We start from the raw sequence: 19,306 nt of genomic DNA, 5'->3' as shown, positions 1-19,306 counted from the left end.
CTGTTCATTCATTTAGCAACACTTATTGAGCACCTACTGTATACCAGGCACCGTCTTCAGCACTGAGAATACCACACTGAAAGAGGCAGCCACGCCCCGACCTCTCTCCATGCTGGCCACCCCTTCTCCTTCCAACTCTCCTCCCTTGGTGGCTGATCACCATGTGGTCATGGAGCCTCTCAATGCTGTGGCTTCTTCCTTCTCTAGCTCCACTTTCTTCCCTTCCCCTCACATGGAGGTGCCTTCAAGAACCCATTTCCAGTCTAGGCTTAAGCTAAATAATGTCCCATCCCCTCCCCAAGAAAAAAGATGCTCATGTCCTAATCTTCAGAATATAAAAGGGGAACGTTGCCAGTGTGGTTAAGGATGGTAACGTGAAGAGATTATCCTAGATTGTTTACGCACGCACTAAACGTAACCACCGGTGTCCTAAGGATGAGGAGTGAGAGCTATGGCCACAGAAAGAGAAAGCAATGCGTTGATGAGGAGGGGTTGGAGGCACGTCCTGTGGAGATGGAGGACGGGCAGAAGCTGAGGAACGTGGTGGCCTCTTGAAGCCAAAAGAGGCAAGAAAACGGATTCTCCCCCGGAAGCCTCCGGAGGAAACCAGCACTGCCAGCATCTTGACTTCAGCCCAGTGAAACCGATCTCAGACTTCTGGTCTCCAGAACTGAGGGAACACGTGTGTGCTCTTTAACCTGGGGTATTCAGCAAGGTGTTACGGCAGGCACAGGAATCTCACTCAGGCCTCTTCCCTCAAGTGGGGACTTCACGGTGCCGCAGAAGCACCTTCCAGGTCAGGCCTGGATGCAGCAAGCGAGGGAGACAATGAAGAAAAGAGCTCATCATGTGAGTTTCACCGACTGGAAGCAAACAACCAATGTATGATTAGGGGGCGTTCCACTCTAGGGTGTCTAATATTTCTCCAGATTAATGATATTCATTAATGCATTGATTGCGCAACTATTAGGGACCATCTGTCGGAGTCCTGCCTGGTGCCACTGCTGGGAATGGAGGTGAAAACAACACCCAGCTCCTGCACCCTGGGGCTCACCTCCCTGTTTCAAGTTTTGCTTGCACACCTCCGGTGACAGGGAGCTCACTGTGCTCCAGGGAAGCCCACCTTATCCCTAGATGGCTCTAGTTGTCTATCCTTCGAATAGGACTCCTTGGAAACTTCTCATTCCAACCACTTCTGAGAAGGCGATGTGCCCCTTGAGGACTGCAGGAGTCCAGGGGCTTCTTCCGCAGCTCACCCCACATCCCGTGCCTTTGTGAGCACAGCCTGCAGCTGAGTCCCTGGCCCCGCTCCTGAACCTACCTCATCGTCCTCCAGAAGCCCCAGCCTCCTCCTCACCCACCACATGCAGACACACCTTCCTTGTTCCTATGCAGTTGGTTTTTTGAGGGCAAGTTCATTTTGCTTACGAAACTCCATCCTTTAGATGGGATCTAGTACTCCCACCAACTTTGTCATGCAAAGTGTTTACAGACCCCTTAACTTTACTACGTCAGGAAAGTATTTCTTCTACTTCTTAGTTGGAGCGAAAACGTCCACAGTCATCTCTATGCAGATCACTTCTAGCCCGTGTCTCTTGATTCCCAGGCCTGGTCTTCTAGGGGACACTAGACACACATTCCAAGGTCCTGCAAACCGGAGCTGGCCACCTCCCTTATCGCCTTTCCGTTCAAGACAGCGCTGGCTTCCTGCTGAACGACCAGCGGTTAAGGCATTCCTCACCCTCACCCCGGCCCTTGGTGTGAAATTCCACTAGCATTAAGGTACCAGGCAAAACCCTCCCAGAGGGATTCCACGAAGAGGCATGGAGGCAAAGAGCATGGTAATCAGGATGCTGGCCTCGACGAAGATTGGTGAAGTCTTCCTTATTGGTTCTAGGAACTGCAGCCAGACGCCGAAAGCACATGCTAATCCTCCCCACAGAAAACGGATATCAGTAATCAGGAGTATGAAAAAGAACAGTATAACTAGAAAGATAAGTCTGGGAGGACTGGAGGCAGACACAAATATATAATTAGGGGCTGGTGATCTGGAAGAGGGCCTGGTACCCACAAGCCCCCTGTGAAACCTCCCAACCCCTACCCCCGGTCCTCAGAAGCACAGTCGCCCTCTCTTTGGCGGGTGTCCTGCTTTTCTCACACTTTGGCTACAGCTTAAAGAGACGACCACAGGCTTTACGCGAAACATAAGTGCGTTTCCCACATTTATCTCTGTGATAATCCTCCTCCTACACAGAAGTAACCACTACTAACAATTTGTGCTTTATCTTTCTGCCTCTCTTCTTGAGCATGTACATACATGAAGCAATTGTGGAAACTATCTGCATGGAAATACCTTCAAAATATATATTTGACTAGGTCTTTTCACACGCACATGCTCATATGTTGCATATTGGTTTGCAATTTGGTTATTCCGGTCATCAGATGGTGTGGGCTTTCCTTCCCTATCTGTGTCTGTCAACTCAGGACGCTGCTACTGAGGCCTTCCCTGGTCTTTGTGTCTTCAGAACGCGTCTCACTGCGTCAGACTCATCTCACTTCCCAGTCCCTAGCACAGTGCCTGGAACACCGTAGGCATCCAATAGATATGTGTTGAATGAAACAAGAATGAATGAAGCCCATGCAAAATTTGGCAAATGTGGGTGCCTCCTGCGGTCATCGGTGCCTGCAGACAGCATCCAGCTCACTGCTCTAGGCCTCTTGGGAGCTACTTGTTTGCATTTCCCGAGTCACTGTCAGCCACCATTCAGTGTCACGGTCCTTTAACCAATATGTGTTTCTAAATTCCACCTGGAGAAGGTCACTGAGCACGCCCTGTCCGAGACACTGAGGCAGAGCCCCTCCAATGGTGTCTCCTCAGGAACCACTCAGGGTAATTCCTGCCAAGACCATCTGTAGTGGGTGCCCAAACAGTGTTCCCAAAAGTTCCATGTATACCCAGAACCTACAAATGTGACGTTATTTGGAAATCGGGTCTCAACAGATGTAATCAAGTTAGCTTGAGATCCCATGGGATTAGGGTAGGCCCTGAATCCAATACAATTAGTGATCTTCAAAGAAGAAGAGAAGAAACAGTGACAAGCCAGTGGAGGATATCAAGTGACAGCAGAGACAGAGACTGACCTGTGCAGTCCAAGTCCTTCAGTCCAAGGGACAGGAAGGATTCCCAGCAACCACCAGAAGCCAGGAAGAGTCAAGGAAGGTCTCTTTCCTCCACACTTCCAAGGGGTAGCGTGCTCCTGACTTTGAGCTTCCAGTCTCTCCAGAGCAGTGAGAGGACACATTGTGTCATTTAAACCATCCGGTTCGTGACATTTGGTTACAGCAGGCCTTGAAAACGAACACCATAGACCACTGTTCTTTTCCTCCCTCACTGGGGAACCAACCAAGTCAGGGACGCTCGTTACACAAAATCTTCCAGAGGCAGATCCACACACAGGCTCTGGTACCCTCGGAGAGAGCAGCAGATAGAAAGTGGGCTGCATCATTTGCAGAGCCCAGCGCAAAATGGAAATGCAAGCTGTCTCGTTGACAATGCTTCCTCTTCTCTTCTGCAGCCTTTCTCCCGACCTGCCACGCTGGTGATTTGCTATTTAAGTCACTTTTCCTTGGACACAGGAATATTTGCAAGGCAACTACAGACCTCCAAAGGCACCTGTGTTCATTGTGGCCCTCCTGGTGTTAGAAGTGGGCTGCAGTGGGTATTGAGCATGGGTGAGGCACAGGCAGCTGCAGGGAGGCAGCAGGGACCTCGGCTCCCAGCACACACTTGACGGGCCCATTAACTTCACTTACTAAACACAAATGCAAAGATAGAACCACGAAGGACTTCCAGATAGTGGCTGTAGAGCACCAAACCCCATGCGTGGGCCCTTCTGAGTGTAAGCCCATGACTAGGCTGCTCAGCCACCCAGGAGGGCAGCCCTGAGTGGACCACCCTCAAGGCCACTCAGAAAAAGGACACGAACGTTACTGAAGTCTATTGCGTACCAGGACTTGGCAATTTAAAGCCCTGTCTCCCATTTCCACCAGGCCCTGCTGTGGTTACTCCTCTTTCTCAGATGAGAAAACTGAGGCTCACGGAGGTGAAGTCAGGCAAGCCCAGGCCTTGCTCCAGATGCTCTTCCGGGCATGGCCCCATCTCTCCTTACACACTTCACGCCCCCATGGCAGGTCAGCCTCAGCCAGCCGCCAGCCTGCACAGCAGACAGAGAAGGAAGTGGCCTATTTCCAGAGAAAGTTTGGGGCAATTTACACTAAGAAAGTTGCAATACACCTGAAAACCACTGAAGCAAGAATACAAAGAGTCGAAAATGAAGTGGGGGCAGCAAATATGTTTATCAGAAAACCTAAGGCAACGCACAGAACTCAGCTCCCAGGTCTCTGGGAGCTGTGGCCCAGGGAGGGCTTCATGACTCCACAGCTCTTATCCTCCAGTGAAGGGAAGCAGCTGCCAGATGACCTTTCTTATAAGGCTGATCTGCAGAAAGACTGAATCACCCAAGATTTGGATGGACTTTGAGAGTTTCGGGTAGCAGTTTTACAAAAACAGGCAGATGTTTCAAACCTGGTCATTCCGTATAATGGTGCTTTGGGTGAACCCCGAGGGCATCACGTTTAGGTGACTGAGGAGCCAAGGAAGAGTGGCTAAGTATAATACATGATCAGTTTTGCCCAGGCCTAGTGCTCACACCCTGAGCCCCGCGGACTCCTGTGGCTTTTAGAAGGACTTGGGCATGAATCAGCAGCGGTCCACGCCAGCCCTGACGGGCTGCTGCGTACATGACCCCCAGACACAAAAGCTCTTTTTTGAGTAAAACAAAAGGTTAAAGTAGCCAACATAATACTCTCTTTTTTGAAAGGTGGTGATTTTCGTTTTCATTTCAAAAAGAAGAGTTTGTTTCCAGCAGACTTCGGCTGCCACGTAAAATGTGCCTCCAGCAGGGAGATGCTCGTTTGGTGGCCTTGACAAACACCAGCCTGGGAAGGACTTCAAGAGAAAACACAACCCAGCAGATAAAATGGCAGAATCAGAGAGCTCGGGGTCAGGGTGGAGAAGGGACAGGGAAGCCGGAGCCAGATGGGGGACTCCCAGGCCTGGGGTCAGCCGAGGAGAGCCCCCCAGCTGAAAGGGGAGGGGGCACCTCCCAGCCTAGCCCACCATGGACCGGCCATGCTCAGGCCAGCTCAGCCTCCTCATCTGTACACTGGAGATCCTGGGAAGAAAAGCCAAATGAGCAGACATCGAGTACTGGACCCAGAGCTGGAGACAGACCCTGCCAGGCATCGAGTCCCTACTCCATCCAGCTCAGCTTGTCTACCACCCCTGCATGCTCCCATGCACACCCTGCAACAAGGGCGGCGTTCTGGGTCCTGCGGGGGGAAGGTAACCTGTAGTAGAAAGTTCTTCTGGCCAGGGAGGGCCTGGCAACCCCGAGTTGCCTGGGTTACTCCTGGGTAACCTCCTCCATCCCTAGGAAGGGGTGGCTACTGCCCTGTGGGTCTTGGTAATCTTAGCTCGAAGGAAAATTTAGTGTTAGTGGGAAACTTGACCAATTGGAAAACATGACCACTGGCCTTCCTGCTTTTCCTTAAATCCCGCTGCTCTGTGGATGCATGCAAAAATTGCAGAGAGGAAGCTGACACCCACTGGAGCTGCAAAGGGACCCCAAGGCACAACGGCTGGCGGCTTCTGCTTCAAGCCAGGTAAGGCTGCACAGGACCGGCCAGCGTTCAATATCCCGTGAGGCCTGCAACCCCCATCAAAAAGCCCCTAGGCACAGCTGTCCCTTCAGAGAGCAAAACAGACCCCTGCCCTGCACACATGGAGTGGAGGGAGGAGGGCAGGAGAGGCTGGAGGGCTGGGGCCGCATGCCGAAAGGCTTTAAAGTCAGAACAGTTGTTTTAAAGACCTCCGGGTAGGGAGCAGTCATGAGCCCTTTGTCTCCTGAGCCAGGTGCGGAACAGACAAAGCCGAGAATGGGCAGGAGGGCAAGCCCAAGCCAGCTGGCCTTGCCTGACAGGCTGAATAAGCCCTGCCTGAAGGTCAGGTAGGAGATCCAGGGTGAGTAACCCCCGAGGTTTCAGGCCACCCTGGGAATCCCTGTGCAAGTTACTAACCTCCACTTACCCTCAGGGGATTAAAGACTCAAACCGGTAGCAGCTAGAGGTATTTTCTCCAATCTGTGTAATTGATCCACAAGAGGAAGCCCTCTGGGGGTGCTTTCAGGGGATCTGGGTGTCTCCAGGATTCATGCAAAACTGAGCAGCAGACTTTCCCCTGGTGCTGGCCAGGCCCTCTGTAGGGAGGGCACTTTGGAAGGCTGTAGGTGAACCGATCCTTAGCCCTGTGCACAGGGCTGTTTACAGCAGAAACCAACTGTTATTCCCAAACCTACGCAAGGACATAAAAGGGAACCTAAACATTAGCAACTAAAGATCCATCATTTGTTGCTTTCCAAGGAGTGAGCTGTTCACCCAGTCTCTTCTGGGCATCCTGGTCCAGGGCATTCATCACACAAAAGCACTTCCGAGACCCCTTCACCATATGGAAGGCACTGCAGCTGAGTGCGCATGGAGCAGGTACAAACCTGGCCCTTGGGGAATTTGCAGGCTAACAACAAGCGGACTTCAGCCCGTGGCCATTATGGTCAGACATGCAGTTAAATAGCAACGAGCTTCAGCCTCGAGTTCTCCCAAGCCCAGGCTCTGACCCTCTCAGCAGGCAATGGCCACGTTGTCTGACCCCACCTGACCCCCACATCTGACCCAATGTGAGACCCCACAGCTTCAGGCTTCCTGATCGCTGATCCCTGAGAGCTAAGATGGCCAGTGAGTTTCCCCTTCTCGGCCAATTCCAGCTGTTTGGCAGTGGCTTCTGCGAGCACTGTGTTGAAAGGATTTAGAACTGAACCTACTGGACTAAATGGCAGAGTGAACCGTGACAGATAAACCACACCTGCTGTGCACATCAAAGATGTTAATGATGATTTTTTCATTCCTGACCTGTAAATATTTCTGCTCAACTGGCTTCATTACAACAGATTGACCCAAGAGAATGACCCAACTTCTTAAGAGCTCCTCTAACTCAGTATCGTATTGACCTTTATAGCCCCACAGCACAGCCTCCATCCCTTGTGACTTGCCTGGGTCTAAGTGTGCAAGAGGAAGCCTGCCTGGCCCCAGGGCACAGCTCATCTGAGATTGTTAGCAAAATAAATTTGGACCTGATTAGTCCACTTGAACCTTCCACCAGCAAGAAGCAAGCTAGAAGGTTTGGACTGATGGATAATTGTTACTGAAGCTGAATTCAATTAGTTACATAATTTTGAACAGTTGAACTGTAATTCTACTGAGCTTACATCACAAGACTGAAGCATTAGCAAGGATTACTTTCAAAGGGCTAATAGGTATGACTAAACCTCCATGCACACTCCACTCTCTTTGAACCAAGTCCAGCGTCAGAGGCTCACTATCACTATGACATTGTTTTAATGAAACATGTATGGAACCAATACACATGAGGATTTCTTTCTTGAAGAACCCCAATGCCCTCCAGGTCCTGAGGGAGAGCACATGCTCCTGGGTGGTACATTTTGCAAGGGCTGCTCTTCCCCACCCCATCCCTGATGAGGCATTCTGGTTGCAGCTGTCCCTGCCACTCTCTGCTCAAAGCACGGCTTTCCCCCTCGCTTCTGTATTGTCAGGACCAACACATTGTGGAGCTTCACTTTCCATGTGCTCCCGCAGCTGCTGGTGACCTGAAGAAAGCCCTTTGACCTCACCGTCCTAAATTGGCCCCTTTGAAGATCTTGGTGGTCAGTGGGTTCCACTTTTGCAAACTTTGGGTGTACTCCATTTATAGGAACATGCATCTGGACTTGGAAACTACTTTCTTTTTTTGAAAAATATATATGGTTTGCTTGGCGACTTGTGATTTCTTTAAAAAGTGTATATGGTATACAGCTAACCACTAAACTCCTGCACAGCCCTGGACCCTCCTGGCCCCCCACTTTTCTACATTGAGCCACATGGGTGTTTGGGGTACCAGCATGGCATAGGACTTGCTTTCCTGCCCTTTTATGATTTAAGGCACTTAGAAGAGTGCCAGCTAAGAACAAGGACTGTGTATTTCTTTATCTTCATCCGCCAATCACAAACCATCTCCTTCTAATTCCTTCCACGAGACATCACAGAGAAAATCCATCTACCCTACCCCAAAGAAAACAAGGCCTTGGGATGGAGGAGACCCATGCTGTGAGGTCACAGCATCATCCACCTGCCTTGTCGTGTGAGCGATCACAGGGGCCCTGTCTTACAAGGTGGCCGTGACCATGAGAGATGACCGACAAAAGCCCTCCCCTGCGGGGAAGAACCCCATGAGCTGGGGCTGTCTCCATCGAGGCCACTGCTCTGTAGGGTCTGCTGCCGATCGAACAGCACAACTCAACATCCAGATCTCTTCAACGTCAGCATCTCCACAGCGCCTGCCATATCACAGGCCTTTCCCACCTGCTTCCAAGGCCCCTCTCTTATTTAGTGATATTTTATCAAGAGCTGTCATTCAAAAACCTTGTTTTATTTTGAAAATTGAGTCCTACAAAAATGGGGGGGCAATTTTGATTTCATCATTCACTATTTGTTTAATTCCCTATCTCTGCTAAAATGTATCCAGTGTGGTTTATAAATACATACAATAGCCTTATTTAAAAACAAAAGGAACGATCAAAAGCCAGAAAGTGAGCAGGTGGTTTGAGTGGTGGGGGTCAGTTGTACCTTGGCTGGGTCTTGCGTTTAAAGGAGATGGTTTGGGCCTGTGGACTTCATCCCCCCTCCACCCTTATGACGTCCCATTGAATTATCTTACAAAAGGAGGGAAATTCTGCGGCTGGGTTGGAGCATATTGCTGGTGTTGCCATGCGTAATAGCTGACAAGGACTCCCACTGATGGTGGCTGAAGGGACAAGTCTCTACTTATCGGAGGGGTGGCAAGGCCGTATTGAGGAAGAGTATGGGTATCAGAAGGCAGGCTTGCCAATGTCCTCGAAGATGCCACCTGTCATGGCATTATTGACTCATTAACCATTGCCTGCATTATTATTTCAATAAATCAACGAATTCAACTAGGTGACGTGGAGATATCATCTTTTATTATTCATGCATATATCAAAATATAATTAACAGGGAGTATTTGGGTGATTTTACATGAGAACACTTCATCAGAAGGTAGGCCTCCTGATCCACAAATGTTAACAGCAGAGATGCAGATGCTGATGGCTTGACTGGGTCTTCCAGATGAGCTGGCTCAATGGTTTCACACCACAGCTTGAGCAGTGCCTCAGGGTTTGTCAACTTATGTCTGTGTCCAATTGCACCCGAAGAAAAGATTATGCAACCAAAAAGGACTGTAGCACCACTGAGCTGATACAATCTACCCTACTGACCCGGGAGGAAACAGAGGCTCCTCTCCATGGGATCTGCTCCCTTAAAAAGGAGCCCAGCCCAGGATCCAGCCTGGAATCCTCTGTAAAATCTCAGGCAGCCACCACAGTTTTAAAATTCCCTTCATTTCTGTCATTTCTCTCAGCCAGATGACTTTCGTGCTTGGCCTTAGCCACACTCTGTAATCTTTTGACTGCATCTTCCAGACGAGCTGGTTCAGTGATCTCACACCATTCCGGGTGTTGGATGTTTTTTGTTGTTGTTGTTTTTGTTTTTTTGAGATGGAGTTTCACTCTTGTTACCCAGGCTGGAGTGCAATGGTGCGATCTCGGCTCACTGCAACCTCCGCCTCCTGGGTTCAGGCAATTCTCCTGCCTCAGCCTCCCGAGTAGCTGGGATTACAGGCACGTGCCACCGTGCCCAGCTAATTTTTTGTATTATTAGTAGAGACGGGGTTTCACCATGTTGACCAGGATGGTCTCGATCTCTTGAGCTCTTGATCCACCCGCCTCGGCCTCCCAAAGTGCTGGGATTACAGGCGTGAGCTACCGCGCCTGGCCCTGGATGTTTTATAATACGGTACACACAAAACTGCTGTAAAGTGACAGAATCACGCATTGCAGACCTGACATTCTTCTCACAGGACTTGATGAGAAGGGAGGTATTACATCTTTCGAGATGACTCCAGAAAGGGAAACATAAAACAAGCCAGCCTACAGATGTGGCGTAGCCCCTCGACGTGGGTTAGGTTCTTGGAGGCCTATCATTTCCGCCCGAAGACTTGGGAAGTGGTGTGAAAGACCAGCAACGGTCCTGACATCTATTCACGAAGCCTACGAGCTTTTAAAGAAATGGTTAAAGCCTGGGGTTTTTTCCCTGTTTATCTTGCAGAAATGTCAGGTCAGGTACCCTGTGAGACTAACACACCAAAGAGCGTCTAGGACCGGCCCACAGCCCTGGCATTCCCCATCTCTCATCTGGTATTCATTAGATAGTAATGTTATTAAGCTTCTAGTCACATAGGAAAGAAAGAACCATGGTCAGAAATGTGAAGGTATTTGAATGTCAACAGGCAGGCCCTGCCTCTAGGGACAAGGTTTTCATGAAAGACGTGTTACTGCAACAGCAAATCTGTCTCTCCGGTGATTCCGCCATGTTGTCACTGAAGTTCACGTTCACAAATGAAGTGTCCTGTGTGCACCCATCCTTCACGTGGGAAAGGCGCGGTGCTGCTCGCGGCAAAGCCTGCCTGTATTCCTCACCATCCCGACCCCAGGAGGCTGGAGCACGCCTTTCAGCAGGCCAGGCAGGTCCATGGGCTTGGCTGAGGTCACACAGCCGAGAAGTGGCAGGGCTGAGTCCCGGCCCAGCACGTCTCCCCGGGAGCCCCCTTTATAATCCCTGAGCACCCCATCCCTGCTGTGGAATGAATTATGTCCTCCTGAGATTCATGTCTTAAAGCCCAAAACCCCAGTGTGAAGGTGTCTTAGAGATGGAGTCTTTAGGGCGGCAATTAATGTGAACTGAGGTCTCAAAGGTGGGGTCCTGATCCAATGGAACTGGTGGCCCTAGAATAAGAGGAAGAAACCACACATCTGCCCCTACACACACACACACACACGCACACACACTCACGTGTACACATGCACGCACACATGCACGCATACACATGCACACGCGCACAGGCGCACACACGCATGCATACACAGGTACATGCACGCACACACACATGCACACACACGTACACATGCGCACACACACAGATGCACACACATGCACACACAGGCACATACACACACTCATGTGTACACATGCACACACACGTGCGTACACATGCACACACACGCACGCGTACACATGCACACACGCACAGGTGCGCACACACATGCACATGCATGCACACACGCATGCACACACAGGCACACACATGCACACACGTACACATGCACATGTACACATGCACACACACACGCACACATGCACACGGACACATGCACACACAGCAGAAAGGCCATGTGAGGACACATGGAGAAGGCAGCACACCCGGGGGAGAGCACACACTGGAAACCAAACTTGCTAGCACCGTGGTCATGCGCTTCCAGCCTCCAGAACTGTGAGAAAATGAACACCTGTTGCCTAACCCCTTGGTCTGAGGTTCTTTGCTACGGCAGCCCCAGCTGATAAGACAGCCCAAAGCCATGGAGTGTGAGAGAGGATCTTAGAGGTACAAAGGAAGGGTCCTCTTTGGAACAGGGCTCAGCAAGCCAGGGCTCGAGGCCACATTGAAAGAAAGTGAGCAAACAGTGGGTCCAGGCCATGAGTCCCATAGGGCCAGGGACAGGCTTGTGCCGACCACGTTGTGGGGTGCATGCCACAGCACCTACAAGGACATGAATCAGTGAAGACGGAGCCCCAGGTGCTCCCTGAGAGAGACTCTGGGATATGCTTGAGGAGGTGCAGTCAAGGTCAAACGGCAGACCCCTCTTGCCCAAGGAAGGGGAAAGCTGTGTGGGTCTGGGTTTTACACAGGACACTGTACTAAGCCTGGCCAGGCACCACCCTAGAAGCCCAGGGATGGTCAGAGGCCATCTCCCAAGGGTGCAGACACAAAGGCAGAGCTGGGCCCTTGTGTCAGAAAAGTCAGTTTCAGAAAAGGTGCCCTTGGTGTCAGAGCTCTCCGTCCTCCTTTTCCAGCCAGTGCATGAAGCAGGGGCCAAGAGGGGGGTCTCCCCTCCATGGGCAGGAGGCAGTTGGGGACGCCACCCAATGTCCATGATCAGGCTGAGGACCAGTGGATCTGGGGTGAGGCTGGAAGGTCTTACCTGTCAGGGCAAAGCAGGTTCCTGCATTTATCAAATGTCTGCTGAGAACTGACTTCACTGGAGACTGGGTAAACCTGCTGGAGATCCCAGAGAGCACAGGCTCCAGGAGCAAGCCACCCACTAACTGTACTGTGAGCGGACACGTGGCAGGGCAAGAGGAGAACACGTCTGCTCAGCAAAGGTCGTTGCAGAAGAGACTACAATGAAGTTTGAACTTGTTCCTGGAGGTGAAGAGACATCCTTGAGGAATTGAAATCGAGATGTGAGATACTCAAATCTGCCTTTTGAAAGGCCACTCTAATGGCACTGCGGAGGAGGGTGAGGCTGGACGGCACAGAGCCAGCAAGAAGGTGAACCAACAGTCCACACAGTGAGCCCTAAGCCAAGGAGGGGGTGAGACTTGGAGAAAGAGCCATCCGTGAGCCCCTGGGGGTGGCTGGACGAGTGGGACAGAGCGGAAGGAGGACTCCCAGGCTCCCAGGTTTCTGGTGGATGATGGAGCTGTTCATATGGTGGGAAGACGGGAGGATGCTTGGGGACGGCTGGAGAAATGGTGGTGGGCGTGAGCAGGACAGTTTGCCTGAGTTCCTGAGAAGTTGCCATGAAGCCATCCAGAGAGCAGACAGGAGCAGGCATCGAGGTCTCAGATGAGAGATCTGGATGGGACGTGTGGAGAAGGGAGCTGCCTGGCCCATGGAGGGCTGGTGCATGTTAGGAGCATGTTATGGGCTGCCTGGCCCATGGAGGGCCAGTGCATGTTAGGAGCATGTTATGGGCTGCGTGGCCCATGGAGAGCCGGTGCATGTTAGGAGCAGGTTATGGGCTGCGTGGCCCATGGAGGGCCGGTGCATGTTAGGAGCATATTATGGGCTGCCTGGCCATGGAGGGCCGGTGCATGTTAGGAGCACGTTATGGGCAGAACTGTGCCCCCACCCCCAAAATTCATATGTTGCAGCCTCAACCCCCAGTATCTCAGAATGTCGCTGAGTTTGGTTATAGGACCTTTAAAGAGTTAATAAGGGACAGTGAAGAAACAAGGGTGGGATCTCCATCTGCAAGCCAAGGAGAGAGGCCTCAGGAGGAACCAAAGCTCGAGCTGGGACTCCCAGCATCCAGAACTGGGAGAAATAAACTTCTTTGTTTAAGCTGTTGGTCTGTGGCACTTTGCTACGGCAGCCTGGGCTAGCTGGGACAGAGCCCTGACGTTCCATAAGTTTCATCTTAGATTTTGATGAGGCTGTTAGGGCGCTCGCTAATCCAATCTGACTGGTGGATTTATACAATGAGGGGATTTGAACACACAGAGAGACACCAGGGATGCCTGCACACAGACCCTCTGAGGACGCAGATTGGGGACGAAGGCCATCTGCAAGCCACAGAAGAAGAGCTCAGAAGGAACTGAATCTGCCAACTCCTTGATCTTGCAGGTCCAGCCTCCAGAGCAATGAGGAAAAGCCATTTCTGCTGTGTGAGCCACCCTGGTCATGGCACTTGGCTGCAGCCACCCTGGCAGAGGACAACCGAGGAAATCTGTGGGTGAGGACAAAAGGGAAATCAAAGGCTACAGAGAAGGACCCACTGCTGGAGACCCAGGAGAGCGGTAGCAATGTCCACGGAGCACAAGGAATAGACACTTAACGGCAAAGAGTACATGATGTGGTCAGTCCTGAGCGAGAAGCAAGGGCTGTTTCCACAGAGAAACAGGGGCAAAGCCAGGTCGTGTGGCTGGAAGGAGCGAACGGGAGTTCAGCCTGTGGACACAGCAAGAGCACACAGTCCCGCAGGAGGCGTGGACAAAGGACGGGCACGGTGGAGGCAGCAGCACCGGCGGGGTCTACGGGACAAAGGACCCAGGGAAGATTTTTAGGAGCCGTTTCGCTTTGTGTTTTGGTAAAGAGTGTGTGTGTTATATGAGAAGCCTCACCACTGCTATGGAAGAGGGGAAGTAGCACGTCTGTGGCTGGAATGTGATGGCAACAACCAGATCCCAGCATGAAACAAAAGGCACACTCAGCTGGGATTATGGAGGGAACTCAATGAGGGGGTGGCGGAGAGGATGGTGGGAAGCCCTAGGGAAGCAGAAGGAGCACAGAGACACCCCAGGACAACGTCATTAAACATCCAGACCTGGGGGATGAGGGGGAAATGGTGACACCCACATCTGGCAAGAGTTGGAGCCGTGGAAGGGGAGGTGCCCTAATGGAAGCCGTGCGGGGCCCTGCTGCTGCCCAAACCCCAGCAACGCACAAGGAGGGATGGAGAGAAATAGCCTGATGCTGCCTCTTCTCGCCTTCTGGTCTCCTGGAAACTCCTGCAGGAATTTCAACTGAGGCCAAGGCACGAGAGCACAGCAAAGAGGTCAGGCCGTAGGGTCACACCCCAGGACACAGAGCAGAGTGAATAAAGCATTTGGGCGGAGCTATGGGTTGAATTCCATCTTCCCTCAAAAAAGCTGTGTTGACGTCCTAATCACCGGCACCCCAGACATAACCGTCTCTGGAAATAGGACTGTTGTAGGAGTCATTAGTGAAGGTGAGGTCAAACTGGAGGAAGGTGGCCTCTCATCAGTATGACTGTTGCCCTTACAAGACGACGTCCGCGTGAGGACAGACACGCAGGGTGAAGCTCTGTGAAGACCAGGGTGGCAGCGATGCTTCCTTGGCCAGCCAAGGAGCGCCGACGATGACCAGCGACACCAGGCACCCAGAGAAAGGCCTGCAGCAGATGCGCCCGGTGCCTCCAGCACGAGCCCGGCCCTGCTGGCTCCTTGACCTTGGACTTCCAGCCTCTAGAACTTTGAGACAATCAATTTCTATTGTTTGAAAGTACCGTTTGGGGCACTTTGTTACAGCAGGAAATTAAGGAGAGGGGTGGGGTCCACAGGCTGACCGGTGTGTTTAGACAGAACAGGGAAGGATGAGGTACCTGGGGGGCAGGAGTGGCAGGAGGGGAAGGCTTCCGGAGAGGGCAGGAGTGGCAGGAGGGGAAGGCTTCCGGAGAAGAGAAAGGGAGACGAGGTATGTGTTGCGGGTGATGGAAGAAAGCCCAGGGCAAGCCCATCTGCTTTCTCGAGGTCATCTGCATTCAGAGGTAGGGTTTGAGTTAGTGGGTGGGGACTGGAGTGGGAGCTTGAGGAGCCAGGGGAGAGCTAGGCAGAAAAGGGAGGAGTTTATTGAAGAAGGATGCAGTCGCTCAGTGCCTAAGGGCTCTGCCCAGATGAAAAGCCACCCACTTGATTGACCAGTCTACACAGTCATGTGCTTTTTCTCCAGCAGCAGCCAGTCTGGAATCAGAAGCGGGGAGGAGCTGCTTGTGTAAACCCAGGGCTGGGGCTTTACAGGACTGTCCACTAGAACTTCTGCAAGGAAGGAAATGCAACATGATCTGCACTGCCCAACGGGACAGCCCCCAGCCACACTTCAATCCTGGCTGGTGCAACTGGACAACTGAATTTTTAAAACGAATTTAAATTTAAATAAGCATGGGTGGTGCTTGGCTACCATACTGGACACGGCATGCAACACAGACGGCGAGGGAAAGTGAGGTGAGTGTGCACCACGGAGCACCTCAGGTGACTGGGACCAGCAGGGCTGGAGGCAGTGAAACATAAGGCTTATCCAGGCCAAGGAACGGTCTGAAGTCATCAGAAACTTAACGATGCAAGCTGGGAATTGGCCACTTGCCTGGGAGTTGCTGGGTAATGAATGCCATGGGCATGTTTAAGGGTGCAAGTGACGCTGAGGTGTGAGCCCTAAAGTGCGTGGCTAGTTTCTAACGGGTCAGCTCTTTTCTCCATAGAGGTCACAGAGCCCTGCAAGAGCCTTGTGCTCCCAGGATGAGTGAGCAGCTTTCTGAAATATTTAACACCTCCCAGACGTGCTGAAGAGATCTGTCCTAGAGACGTTGCAGCATGATATTTTCATGGCTTTTTAAAGTATGCCTGGATCCATCTTCTGACATTTTAAAGGAATCCCTTAGGGGGGATAAGATGCCTGTTGATTAATTAAACTCAGTAACAAGCCATTTGCTCTCTCCTGGGGCTTATTAAGGTACAGATATTCCATAAAAGTCCCTAAAGGACTTACATGTCTGGAGAAAAATAAACACACTTGCATCATCCACTGAATTCTTCTCTAGTTGTTTTTTATTTATGACAAATACATTTTTGGAAACTTGGTAGTTTGCCTCCATGCCCATGAGGCTTCCCTCCTGTGGATTCTGGAGGTCCACGGATGGGGAACCGTGCTCTCCACACATATAATAGAAAAGCAAGCTGGGATGTGCTTCCCTGGCCTCCAGGCAGAGCTGCCCCGCCTGGACCTCCCAACTCTCAATTCAGTCCTCTCTGTGACACTGTGCTATGTCATCTCTTGAACACCTTACGCCAAGAACAAAACAAAAATATTTTAAACTCCTCAAAGTTCCATAAAACTTCCACCATCAGCATACATGCAGATGCAAGAAGAAGGTTTTGCAGAAGGAATTGTCTTGTCAACAGCCACACAAAAGAATTCTAAGTACAGAGGAAAGACAAATGTTGGCATACCTGCATTTGTGCCAGCAGTGGAAACGCCCACACACTGGTAAAAATTAGATCCAATGGTAACATCCCTTTAAGAAAGTGCTAGAAACCCAGCCATGGGGTTGAACTGTGGCTTACACCGTGCCAAGGGCTGCTCTGCCTCCCAAGGCCAACCACCAGTCGTTGTCAATCTCCAACTGTCGGGAGACCAGGTGGCCTGTCGTGTGTTTCTCAATAAAATTAACAGGGTTCATAAAAACGTACCTTGTACAATATTTTTCTTATATTGACCAAAAAATATGTGTTAACTCTTTGTTTAGGCTGCCTGTGGGCTCTGCCAGTGCCAGCTTGGGACTGCCAGTCACAGGGGCCACAGGGTCTGGGTCCTACTGGTTCCACGCCCTGGTGGGTCCGTGCCCTCATGGTTCTATGTCCTCACCATTCCAGCTCAGCAGCTACGTCACAGGGGAAACCCATCCAGGCCGACTACTGCTCTGCGAATTTTTCATACACAATCCCTTAGTGCTCTATTTTTTTTCCATTTGTTCAAATCTAATTGACAAACTCATTCAGAGAAACTTTATTAAATATTACCATTTCAGAAGTAAGCATTTTTATTTTAAAGGAGTGGTTAAGATGTCCCTTGGGGATTTTGGAAAAACAACTTTGTTTCAAAATCTATGAAGCTGGCCTTACCTCTTGAAGTCTGAGTGTTAGCTCAGTAAAATGAGTATTCCCAGACGATGCTTTCAGAGGGGAACAAGTTAATCAACCCATACACAGGTGACCGAAACAGCCATAGCTCTCTCTAGGCAAACATCACGTGAGGTTTCTCTTACTAAAGCAACATCCAAAGCCCACTTTGGCTCCTGCGGGTAAAAATTAATTACTACATCAGCATGGAGAGCAGGGTTTCGTGATTAATGGAGTCATTCTATACACTTTGGCTTGTGAGTTTTGTTGTCAGCGGAAAAGAATCATTGAAAATAATATTTCACGTTTACCTCTTCTTCTGAATGTTACATGCCAGGTACTGGAAGTAGAAGTGAGAGTAGGGAGAACCGGGCAGGGGTTGGATTGGAAGCTTTCCATTGCGCATCGGAAGCCACGTTCCCCCATCCAGCTTCACTCCTAGGATGTGGGAGGGCGCACAGTGACGACACAGGTTTTGTTGTGATGACTGAAACTGTTTACGTATCCACACTCAGCGCTCACCCCCACCCCCTGCTCCTGCAGGTAATTAGAGAGGAGCCTCACTTCCCTAGGGCTGTCATTGTGTGTCTTGGCACGATTTATGTTGTTTGGGTTTCATTAAAGGAACCTGCAGATAGTTGCTTTCAAAAACCCAGCCTGCCCCAAGAACAGACGTGGTTAAGTCTCTGCCAAATTATGGGAGTTTCACCGACATGGGTAAAACAATCAGCTGGGTCTGAATGAGTGAAGTTTCTTTCTCACCACAAAGGGCACAGGATTCATTCATTCTTTCCTAAATTCAGCAATGTGTGTGGGTGCGCCCGTGTCCTGGACACCGCATGAGGACCCTAAGACGTAAGAGGAGGAGGACACAGTCTCCAGTTTGTTGCCTCCACTGCCTTCCCCCCATCTCTTTTTATGTGAAAAGTGTAGTAAAGACTGGAGAACCCACAAATGATATCCACACTCTTCCCCGTCCAGGCGTTCTGAGAGCGACTTGGTTCCCAATCTTCCCACCTCTTCTCAGCCATCCCCAAGGTTGCTGGACAAGCGGTGGATAGGCTGGTATCCAGGGACAGTCAGGTCAAAAAGCTGCTCAGATGAGCATATGGAGTAGATTCTGATTCTGGTCCTACAGGAATTCCATCTACTCCAGGAAGCCCTCAGGGACCAGTAAAACAAACTGTAACCTTATCTCTTTGCCATCACACTATTCCAACAATCCTGAGTTAAGTGACTTTAGGGAATGGTGCCTGATCATCACTTACCCAGGCCCCTGGCTAAGACAGGGGGGTGTACAAGTTGTCACTGCAGGTGGAACTGTAAACTTGCTATTTATTTTCCCCACTTTTACGAATTTTTAGAAGTATGTGAATTCCTCAGACAGTACGCGTGTAGCCACAGGATGTGGTTTTAGAAACCGATCACAGAGAACTATTAAAATAGGAAAGAACTGCACTTCTGGAATGTAAGAACAGAGACCTCCGAAAAATCTAAGTTAAAAGAGTGACAACTGGCATGCTCTTGCTTATAAGTAGGAGCTGAACAATGAGAACACACGGACACAAGGAGGGGAACAACGCACACTGGGACCTGCAGGGGTAGGGACTCGGGGGGAAGGAGAGCATCAGAATAAATAGCTGATGCATGCTGGGCTTAATACCTGGGTGATGGGTTGACAGGTGCAGCAAACCACCATGGCACGCATTTACCTGCGGAGCAAACCTGCACATCCTGACACTTAAAAAGGAAAATCAATTAGGGAAATCAAAAAATTAAAAATTAAAGAGTGATGACACAGAGGACTCTT

This window comes from Callithrix jacchus, chromosome 6 (genome assembly GCF_049354715.1).
Source record: "Callithrix jacchus isolate 240 chromosome 6, calJac240_pri, whole genome shotgun sequence".
Classification (NCBI taxonomy): domain Eukaryota; kingdom Metazoa; phylum Chordata; class Mammalia; order Primates; family Cebidae; genus Callithrix; species Callithrix jacchus.
Note: the sequence above shows the minus strand (reverse complement) of the source record.